A 12,004-nucleotide genomic window follows, 5' to 3' on the forward strand; every position below is an offset into this window, starting at 1 on the left:
TCCTGTCAACAATTCAAGGTACACAAGTTTTCATCCATAATATTGAAAGATCCATTGCTCAGTTGGTAAAGCACAAAGCTCTTAACCTTGTGGACGTGGGTTCAAGCCCTGCGATGGAAGCTACATTATAATATGTTATTTTCATTGAAGTATATATCAAGTCCCGGTTCAGTATTATCTTACTAAGCCGACCCTTGGGGGCTACACGTTGTTGTTCAAAGTTTACAAGATTATATTTACAAAGTCCCTGCTCATTATTGCATAATGACCCGACCCTTGGGGGCTACATTGGTTGAAGTTTTTATGAGCATCAAGCAATTACAAGTCCCAGGTTGCTGCAAGCATGACAACTAGGCCCTTGGGGCTACATAATATGGAGTATTCAGTTTTTACTAGTGACTGGGATGGACAACATGGATTTATTCAAAAGTGGCAGTATTTATATTGAAGCAAGTCTTAAGCCATCACTTTGTTCTGCTCAAGACTTGGGGGCTACAGGTATTATATTATTATCGAAGAAATATTTTCAAATTCTCTGTTTTGAGTAAACCAGATTGACCCGGTGTCACCAATTATTATGACCCTGTGTCTACAACCCGGCATCATCAATAATCATGAACCGGCGTTAGCAACAATCATGACCCGGAATTATCAGTTTTTATAACTCGGCAATTTTGGTAATGATAAACCGGCAAGTTCTACATCTTCAAACCGGCCGAATATCAGATGAGTATTTCAAGACCAAAATTTCTTAAACCGGCGCTTTGGAAGCCGACTCAAGTGGATTATTCTTCACAATATTTTCCTATGAGAAACCAACGTCAGCAGTTTGAGTATGAAGCTGGTTTATTGACCCGGATTTTCTAGAAGAAGGAAATGACAAGGACTTCAGAATGATCGGATGCTGGTTTACAAGAATTCTTAACCCGGAGCATAGTTTGTCAAATTTGTTCTTGTATTTGTTTTACAGGAACAGTTTAACATGGATAAATCCAAATTAAACGGGGGGCTAATGTCGGGGATATACCCCACGGTGTAAACCGGCCTGAAGTTAACCCGGCCGGACTTGGCGGTTTATCTGAAGACCCCGCTGACACTTGGCGAGTTACTGGCGACCCGCCCTGACCTGGCGGTTTACAAGCAACCCACCTGGTCATTATGACTCACTGGTGATCCGGCGTGCGGGACAGACGGATGACAAGGCCCAAGGCCCAGAAGGCCGGTTCACGTTTAATGGTGGGCCGGTTTAAGAGGAAAGGCATGAGGAATATTTGTCTTACAAAGAGTTAAGACCTGGACTTGTATCCGGTCTGTATTAGAGATAGACTAGTCCCAATCCTAATAGGACTCTACATGTAACCCGCCCCTCCAACATATATAAGGAGGGGCAGGGCTCCCCAAAAGGGGACAAGATTCACAAGTTCCACAAGTTGGACAAGTTAGGTTTAGACAATAGCTCTCGAGATAGAGCACTCTTGTAACCGTGATCATCATCATCAATATCAATGAAGTAGGATGTAGGCTTTTACCTCCACTGTGAGGGGCCGAACCTGGGTAAAACACCGCGTCTCTCGTCCCGCTCAACCCCTCTCAAGCTATCACATAGATGTGTTGGCCTCGCGACTAAGTCCTGACACCTAGGACATCTGCCGTGACAATTCCACAACACTCGGACTATGAGATTATGCAACTCCCGAATGCCGGAGGAACACCTTGTGTGTTATCAAACGTCACAACGTAACTGGATGATTATAAAGATGCTCTACAGGTGTTTCCGATGGTGTTTGTTGAATTGGCATAGATCGAGATTAGGATTTGTCACTCCGTGTATCGGAGAGGTATCTCTGGGCCCTCTCGGTAATACACATCACTATGAGCCTTGCAAGCAATGCGACTAATGAGTTAGTCACGGGATGATGCATTACGGAACGAGTAAAGAGACTTGCCGGTGACGAGATTGAACTAGGTATGATGATACCAACGATCGAATCTCGGGCAAGTAACATACCGATGACAAAGGGAACAACATATGTTGTTATGCGGTTTGACCGATAAAGATCTTCATAGAATATGTAGCATCCAATATGGGCATCCAGGTTCCGCTATTGGTTATTGATCGGAGATGTGTCTCGGTCATGTCTACATAGTTCTCGAACCATAGGGTTCACATGCTTAACGTTCGATGATGATTTGTATTATGAGTTATGTGATTTGATTGCCAAAGTTTGTTCGGAGTCCTAGATGAGATCACGGACATGATGAGGAGTCTCGAAATGGTTGAGAGGTAAAGATTCATATATTGGAAGTCTATATTCGGACATCGAAAAGGTTCCGAGTGATTCGAGTATTTTTTAGAGAACCTTCTTCTTGTAGACGTTGTTGGGCCTCCAAGTGCAGAGGTTTGTAGGACAGTAGAAAATTTCCCTCAAGTGGATGACCTAAGGTTTATCAATCCATGGGAGGCGTAGGATGAATATGGTCTCTCTCAAGCAACCCTGCAACCAAATAACAAAGAGTCTCTTCTGTCCCCAACACACCCAATACAATGGTAAATTGTATAGGTCACTAGTTCGGCGAAGAGATGGTGATACAAGTGGTATATGGATAGTAGATATAGGTTTTTGTAATCTGAAATTACAAAAACAGCAATGTAACTAATGATAAAAGTGAGCACAGACGGTATTGCAATGCTAGGAAACAAGGACTAGGGTTCATACTTTCACTAGTGCAAGTCCTCTCAACAATAATAACATAATTGGATCATATAACTATCCCTCAACATGCAACAAAGAGTCACTCCAAAGTCACTAATAGAGGAGAACAAATGAAGAGATTGTGGTAGGGTACGAAACCACCTCAAAGTTATTCTTTCCAATCAATCAGTTGGGCTATTCCTATAAGTGTCACAAACAGCTCTAGAGTTCGTACTAGAATAACACCTTAAGACACAAATCAACCAAAACCCTAATGTCACCTAGGTACTCCAATGTCACCTCAAATATCCATGGGTATGATTATATGATATGCATCACACAATCTCAGATTCATCTATTCAACCAACACATAGAACCTCAAAGAGTGCCCCAAAGTTTCTACCGGAGAATCAAGATGAAAACGTGTGCCAACCCCTATGCATAAGTTCATGGACGGAACCCGCAAGTTGATCACCAAAACATACATCAAGTGAATCACGTGATATCCCATTGTCACCACAGATATGCACGACAAGACATACATCAAGTGTTCTCAAATCATTAAAGACTCAATTCGATAAGATAACTTCAAAGGGAAAACTCAATCCATTACAAGAGAGTAGAGGGGGAGAAGAAACATAAGATCCAACTATAATAGCAAAGCTCGCGATACATCAAGATCGTGCCAAATCAAGAATACGAGAGAGAGAGAGAGAGAGAGAGAGAGAGAGATCGATCAAACACATAGCTACTGGTACATACCCTCAGCCCCGAGGGTGAACTACTCCCTCCTCGTCATGGAGAGCGTCGGGATGATGAAGATGGCCACCGGAGAGGGATCCCCCCCCCCTCCGGCAGGGTGCCGAAACGGGTCTAGATTGGTTTTCGGTGGCTACGGAGGCTTCTTGCGGCGAAACTCCCGATCTATTCTGTTCCCCGATCGTTTTAGGGTATATGGAGATATATAGGTGGAAGAAATACGTCAGGGGAGCCACGAGGGGCCCATGAGGGTGGAGGGCGCGCCCAGGGGGTGGGTGCGCCCCCCTACCTCGTGCCTCCCTCGTTTCTTTCCCGACGTGCACTCCAAGTCTCCTGTATTGCTTTCCTTCCAAAAATAACTTTTCCGAAGGTTTCATTCCGTTTGGACTCCGTTTGATATTCCTTTTCCACGAAACACTGAAACAAGGGGAAAACAGAAACTGGCACTAGGCTCTGGGTCAATAGGTTAGTCCCAAAAGTAATATAAAAGTGCATAGTAAAGCCCAATAAACATCCAAGATGGATAATATAATAGCATGAATATTTCATAAATTATAGATACGTTGGAGACGTATCAAGCCCTGTTTCGGTAACTTCATCATCACTGTCAACACGCCGTCGTGCTGACGAAACTCACCCTCGGCCTCAGCTGGATCAAGAGTACGAGGGACGTCACCGAGCTGAACATGTGTAGATCACGGAGGTGTCGTGCATTCGGTACTTGATCGGTTGGATCGTGAAGACGTTCGACTACATCAACCGTGTTACCAAACACTTCCGCTTTCGTTCTACAAGGGTACGTAGACACACTCACCCCCTCATTGCTGTGCATCTCCTAGATAGATCTTGCGTGATTGTAGGAATTTTTTTGAAATACTACGTTCCCCAATAGAAGAGCCCGCGGCCGAGGAGGGCGACTAGAGGAGCCCGTGTCGGCGGTCGTACTCCTCCGACTCGCGACGGAGGAGCGACGCCGGCGGCTCGAGGCCTTTGTTGGTCCACTTCTTGGCCGGGTGCTTCCTCCCGCCGTCCGCGTGGACACACCGCTCGCGCTCGGGGTCGCCGCCCTGCCGGAGCTGCGGCCGGAGCTCTACATACGGCCCCATATGGCGGCTATAGGCGGAAGCGGGCTGCTACGTCTTGAGCTTGCGTTGGTTTTCCCCGAAGAGGAAGGGATGATGCAGCAGAGTAGCGTTAGTATTTCCCTCAGTTTTTGAGAACCAAGGTATCAATCCAGTAGGAGGCCACGCTCAAGTCCCTCGTACCTGCACAAAGCGATAGCTACTCGCAATCAACGCGATTAGGGGTTGTCAATCTCTTCATGGTCACTTACGAGAGTGAGATATGATAGATATAATATTTTTGGTATTTTTGGTATAAAGATGCAAAGTAAAAAGTAAAGGCAAAGTAAAATCAAAGCAAGATTAAAGTGATGGAGATTGATATGATGAGAATAGACCCGGGGGGGCATAGGTTTCACTAGTGGCTTCTCTCAAGAGCATAAGTATTCTACGGTGGGTGAACAAATTAATGTTGAGCAATTGAGAGAATTGAGCATAGTTATGAGAATATCTAGGCATGATCATGTATATAGGCATCACGTCCGTGACAAGTAGATCGAAACGATTCTGCATCTACTACTATTACTCCACTCATCGACCGCTATCCAGCATGCATCTAGAGTATTAAGTTAAAAACAGAGTAACGCCTTAAGCAAGATGACATGATGTAGAGAGATAAATTCATGCAATATGAAATAAACCCCATCTTGTTATCCTCGATGGCAACGATACAATACGTGCCTTGCTGCCCCTTCTGTCACTAGGTAAGGACACCGCAAGATCGAACCCAAAGCTAAGCACTTCTCCCATGGCAAGAACTACCAATCTAGTTGGCCAAACCAAACGGATAATTCGAAGAGACTTGCAAAGATAACCAATCATACATAAAAGAATTTAGAGAAGATTCAAATATTATTCATAGATAGACTTAATCATAAACCCACAATTCATCGGTCTCAACAAACACACTGCAAAAAGAAAATTACATCGAATAGATCTCCACAAGAGAGGGGGAGAACTTTGTATTGAGATTCAGAGAGAGAGAAGAAGCCATCTAGCTACTAACTATGGACCCGAAGGTCTGATGTAAACTACTCACATTCATCGGAGAGGCTATGATGATGTAGAAGCCCTCCGTGATGACGGCCCTCTTCCGGCGGAGCTCCGGAACAGGCCCCAAGATGGGATCTCGTGGATACAGAAAGTTGCGGTGGTGGAATTAGGTTTTTGGCTCCTGTTCTGATCGTTTGGGGGTACATGTTTATATATAGGAGGAAGGAGTACGTCGGTGGAGCACCAAGGGGCCCACGAGGCAGGGGGCGCGCCCCCCACCCTCGTGACCTCTTCTTTGACCCTCTGGAGTAGGGTCCAAGTCTCCTGGATCACGTTTGGTGATAAAATCACGTTCCCGAAGATTTTATTCCGTTTGGACTCCGTTTGATATTCCGTTTCTCCGAAACACTGAAATAGGCAAAAAAAACAGCAATTCTGGGCTGGGCCTCCGGTTAATAGGTTAGTCCCAAAAATAATATAAAAGTGGAAAATAAAGCCCAATATAGTCCAAAACAGTAGATAATATAGCATGGAGCAATCAAAAATTATAGATACATTGGAGACGTATCAGGCATCCCCAAGCTTAATTCCTGCTCGTCCTCGAGTAGGTAAATGATAAAAAGAGAATTTTTGATGCGGAGTGCTACTTGGCGTAATTTCAATGCAAATCTTCTTAATTGTAGTATGAATATTCAGATTAGAAAGATTCAATACAAAAGTTTATATTGACATAAAAATAATAATACTACAAGCATACTAACAAAGCAATTATGTCTTCTCAAAATAACATGGCCAAAGAAAGTTATCCCTACAAAATCATATAGTCTGGCTATGCTGCATCTTCTCCACACAAAGTATTAAATCATGCACAACCCCGATGACAAGCCAAGAAATTGTTTCATACTCTAACTTCTTCAAAACTTTTTCAATCTTCACGCAATACATGAGCGTGAGCCATGGACATAGCACTATAGGTGGAATAGAATGGTGGTTGTGGAGAAGACAAAAAGGAGAAGATAGTCTCATCAACTAGGCGTATCAATGGGCTATGGAGATGCCCATCAATAGATATCAATGTGAGTGAGTAGGGATTGCCATGCAACAGATGCACTAGAGCTATAAATGTATGAAAGCTCAACAAAAGAAACTAGTTGGTGTGCATCCAACTTGCTTGCTCACGAAGACCTAGGGCAATTTGAGGAAGCCCATCATTGGAATATACAAGCCAAGTTATATAATGTAAAATTCCCACTATTATATGCAAGTGAAAACATATGAGACTCTCTATATGAAGAACATGGTGCTACTTTAAAGCACAATATACGAGACTCGCTATATCATGGTGCTACTTTGAAGCACAAGTGTGGAAAAAGGATAGTAGCATTGCCCCTTTTTATTTCTTTTCTTTTTTGGGGCCTTCTTTTTTTTCTTTGGCCTTTATTTTTTTATTTTTTATTTGGGACAATGCTCTATTGAATGATGATCATCACACTTCTATTTATTTACAACTCAATGATTACAACTCGATACTAAAACAAAGTATGACTCTATATGGATGCCTCGGCGGTGTACCGGGATATGCAATGAATCAAGAGTGACAAGTATGAAGAAATTATGAATGGTGGCTTTGCCACAAATACTATGTCAACTACATGATCATGCTAAGCAATATGACAATGATGAATGTGTCATGATGAACTAGATGGTGGAAAGTTGCATGGCAATATATCTTGGAATGGCTATGGAAATGCCATAATAGGTAGGTATGGTGGCTGTTTTGAGGAAGGTATATGGTAGGTGTATGATACCGGCGAAAGGTGCGCGATATTAGAGAGGCTAGCAAAGGTGGAAGGGTGAGAGTGCGTATAATCCATGGACTCAACATTAGTCATAAAGAACTCATATACTTATTGCAAAAATCTAGAAGTTATCAAAGCAAAGTATTGCGCGCATGCTCCTAGGGGGATAGATTGGTAGGAAAAGACCATCGCTCGTCCCCGACCGCCACTCATAAGGAAGACAATCAATAAATAAATCATGCTCCGACTTCATCACATAAAGGTTCACCATACGTGCATGCTACGGGAATCACAAACTTTAACACAAGTATTCTTTAAATTCACAACTACTCAACTAGCACGACTTTAATATTATCACCTCCATATCTCAAAACAATTATCATGCTTCAATATTTTCTTAGTATTCAACACACTCAAAAGAAAGTTTCACAAATCTTGAATACCAAGCATATTATTATTAAGCAAATTACCATGCTATTAAGAGACTCTCAAAATAATTTAAGTGAAGCATGAGAGATCAATAGTTTCTTTAAAACAAATCGACCACCGTGCTCTAAAAGATCTAAGTGAAGCGCATAGAGCAAAATTATAACGCTCAAAAGATATAAGTGAAGCACATAGAACAAAACTACTTAGTTCAAAAGATATAAGTGAAGCACATAGAGTATTCTATCAAATTTTAATTCATGTATGGCTCTCTCAAAAGGTGTGTACAGCAAGGATGATTGTGGCATACTAAGACACAAAGAGACAAATAATACAAGACGCTCCAAGCAAAACACATATCGTGTTGGTGAATAAAAATATAGCTCCAAGTAAATTACCGATGGAAGTGGACGAAAGAGTGGATGCCTTCCGGGGCATCCCCAAGCTTTGACTTTTTGGTGTACTTGGATTATCTTGGGGGTGCCATGGGAATCACCAAGCTTAGGCTCTTGCCACTCCTTGTTTCATGATCCATCAAAAGAATTCACCCAAAACTTAAAAACTTCACAACACAAAACTCAAAATAGAAAACTCGTGAGCTCCGTTAGCGAAAGAAGACAAAAGACCACTTCAAGGTACTGTAATGAACTCATTATTTATTTATATTGGTGTTAAACCTACTGTATTCCAACTTCTCTATGGATTATAAACTATTTTACTAGCCATAGATTCATCAAAATAAGCAAACAATACACGAAAAACAGAATCTGTCAAAAACAGAACAGTCTGTAGTAATCTGTAGATAGCGCAAGATCCGGAACCCCAAAAATTCTAAAATAAATTGCTGGACGTGAGGAATTTATCTATTAATCATCTGCAAAAATAATTAAATAAATTTCACTCTTCAAATAAAAATTACAGCAGTTCTCGTGAGCGCTAAAGTTTCTGTTTTTTACAGTAAGTTCAACAAGACTTTCCCCAAGTCTTCCCAACGGTTCTACTTGGCACAAACACTAATTAAACACAAAAAACACAACCAAAACAGAGGCTAAATAATTTATTTATTAAATAACAGCAAGGAAAAATATTGGGATGTCTTCCAACAAGCGCTTTTCTTTAAAGCCTTATAGCTAGGCATTGATAATTTTAATGATGCTCACATGAAAGACAGGAATTGAAGCACAAAAGGAGCATCATAAAGCATGTGACAAACACATCTAAGTCTAACATACTTCCTATGCATAGGCATCTTATAGGCAAACAAATTATCAAGGCAAGCAAAAACTAGCATATGCAAGGAAGAGGAAAGAAACAATAGCAATCTCAACATAACGAGAGGTAATTTAGTAACATGAAAATTTCTACCACCATATTTTCCTCTCTCATAGTAATTACATGTAGGATCATAAGAAAATTCAACAATATAGCTATCACATAAAATATTCTCAACATGATCCACATGCATGCAAAGTTGGCACTTTTTCGAAATAGTGGGATTAACATTAACTAAAGTCATGACCTTCCCAAACGCACTTTTATCAAAACTTCATAAGATTGAACATTCTCTAAATATGTGGGATCTAAAGTTGACATTCTTCCAAACCCACTTTCAATATTATTGCAAACATTATAATCAATCTCATATTCATCATGGGGTTTAAATAAATTTCCAAGATCAAAAGAAGAATCACCCCAATCATGATCATTGCAACAAGTAGAGGACATAACAAAACTAGCATCCCCAAGCTTAAGGTTTTGCATATTATTAGCACAATTATCATTAATAGAATTTATAATAACATCATTGCAATCTTGCTTTTTATTCAAAGATCTATCGTGAATCACTTCATAACATACTTCATTGCAATCTTCAGATTCACGAATTTCAAGCAAAACTTCATAAAGATAATCTAGTGCACAAAACTCACTAGCAATTGGTTCAACATAACTGGATCTCTTAAAAAGATTAGCAAGCGGATGAGGATCCATAAATCTTAGGTTCTCTGATTAGTAATAAATAAATGACTATTCCAACCGTACGAGCAAACAAAAAGCAAACGGGCCAGAAGAGGCAAATAGAGAGGGAGGAGATTGGGAAAGAGAGGGCGAATAAAACGGCAAGGGTGAAGTGGGGGAGAGGAAAACGAGAGGCAAATGGCAACTAATGTAATGCGAGAGATAGGGATTGTGATGAGTACTTGGTATGTTGACTTTTTGCATAGACTCCCCAGCAACGGCGCCAGAAATCCTTCTTGCTACGTCTTGATCTTGCGTTGGTTTTCCCTGAAGAGGAAGGGATGATGCAGCAGAGTAGCGTAAGTATTTCCCTCAGTTTTTGAGAACCAAGGTATCAATCCAGTAGGAGGCCATGCTCAAGTCCCTCGTACCTGCACAAAGCGATAGCTACTCGCAACCAACGCGATTAGGGGTTGTCAATCCCTTCACGGTCACTTACGAGAGTGAGATCTGATAGATATAATATTTTTGATATAAAGATGCAAAGTAAAAAGTAAAGGCAAAGTAAAAGCAAAGCAAGATTAAAGTGATGGAGATTGATATGATGAGAATAGACCCCGGGGCCATAGGTTTCACTAGTGGCTTCCCTCAAGAGCATAAGTATTCTACGGTGGGTGAACAAATTACTGTTGAGCAATTGACAGAACTGAGCATAGTTATGAGAATATCTAGGCATGATCATGTATATAGGCATCACGTCCGTGACAAGTAGATCGAAACGATTCTGCATCTACTACTATTACTCCACTCATCGATCGCTATCCAGCATGCATCTAGAGTATTAAATTAAAAACAGAGTAACGCCTTAAGCAAGATGACATGATGTAGAGAGATAAATTCATGCAATATAAAATAAACCCCATCTTGTTATCCTCGATGGCAACGATACAATACGTGTCTTGCTGCCCCTTCTGTCACTGGGTAAGGACACTGCAAGATCGAACCCAAAGCTAAGCACTTCTCCCATGGCAAGAACTACCAATCTAGTTGGCCAAACCAAACGGATAATTCGAGAAGACTTGCAAAGATAACCAATCATACATAAAAGAATTCAGAGAAGATTCAAATATTATTCATAGATGGACTTGATCATAAACCCACAATTCATCGGTCTCAACAAACACACCGCAAAAAAAGATTACATCGAATAGATATCCACAAGAGAGGGGGAGAACTTTGTATTGAGATTCTAAGAGAGAGAAGAAGCCAACTATGGACCCGATGGTCTGAGGTAAACTACTCACACTTCATCGGAGAGGCTATGATGATGTAGAAGCCCTTCGTGATGACGGCCCTCTTCGGCGGAGCTCCGGAACAGGCCCCAAGATGGGATCTCGTGGATACAGAAAGTTGCGGCGGTGGAATTAGGTTTTTGGCTCTTGTTTTGATCGTTTGAGGGTACGTGTGTATATATAGGAGGAAGGAGTACGTCGGTGGAGCACCGAGGGGCCCACGAGGTAGGGGGGCGCCCCCCACCCTCGTGACCTCCTCTTTGACCCCCTGGAGTAGGGTTCAAGTCTCCTGGATCACGTTTGGTGAGAAAATCATGTTCCCGAAGATTTTATTTCGTTTGGACTCCGTTTGATATTCTGTTTCTCCGAAACACTGAAATAGAAAAAAAACAGCAATTCTGGGCTGGGCCTCCGGTTAATAGGTTAGTCCCAAAAATAATATAAAAGTGGAAAATAAAGCTCAATATAGTCCAAAACAGTAGATAATATAGCATGGAGCAATCAAAAATTATAGATACGTTGGAGACGTATCACGGGCTCACGGGCCGCGAGAAATGCGAGGAAGGAAGTGAGGAATTGCGACGAAACGCAATGGTGGGGGATAGGGTTTCGACTAGTATCTACCCCGCAAACCCGTTGATATACTGCTCCGAGAGGTGGTCTGCGGGGCGCGGTAAATTTTTCTCGGGCTGGACGAGTATACGGGCTTTGTTCTGTCCAGAAAATTGGGCTGAGCCCGTATACTTGCTAAAATTTTGCGGGTTCACGAGATATACATGGTCTGCTAAAGTTGCTTTAAAGAAGGCCTAATGCTATTTTATACAGGACACAATACAGACTGAGAGCCAGTTCTTTTGGACGATTCTACCAGAATCGCTCCCCTCCCCAGCTTCTCCCAGAATCGCCATTCCATATGTTTTTTATAATCCTAGCTAATTAAATTTTAACTAAATAGAATTGTAAAA

This window comes from Triticum dicoccoides, chromosome 3A (assembly GCF_002162155.2).
Source record: "Triticum dicoccoides isolate Atlit2015 ecotype Zavitan chromosome 3A, WEW_v2.0, whole genome shotgun sequence".
NCBI lineage: Eukaryota > Viridiplantae > Streptophyta > Magnoliopsida > Poales > Poaceae > Triticum > Triticum dicoccoides.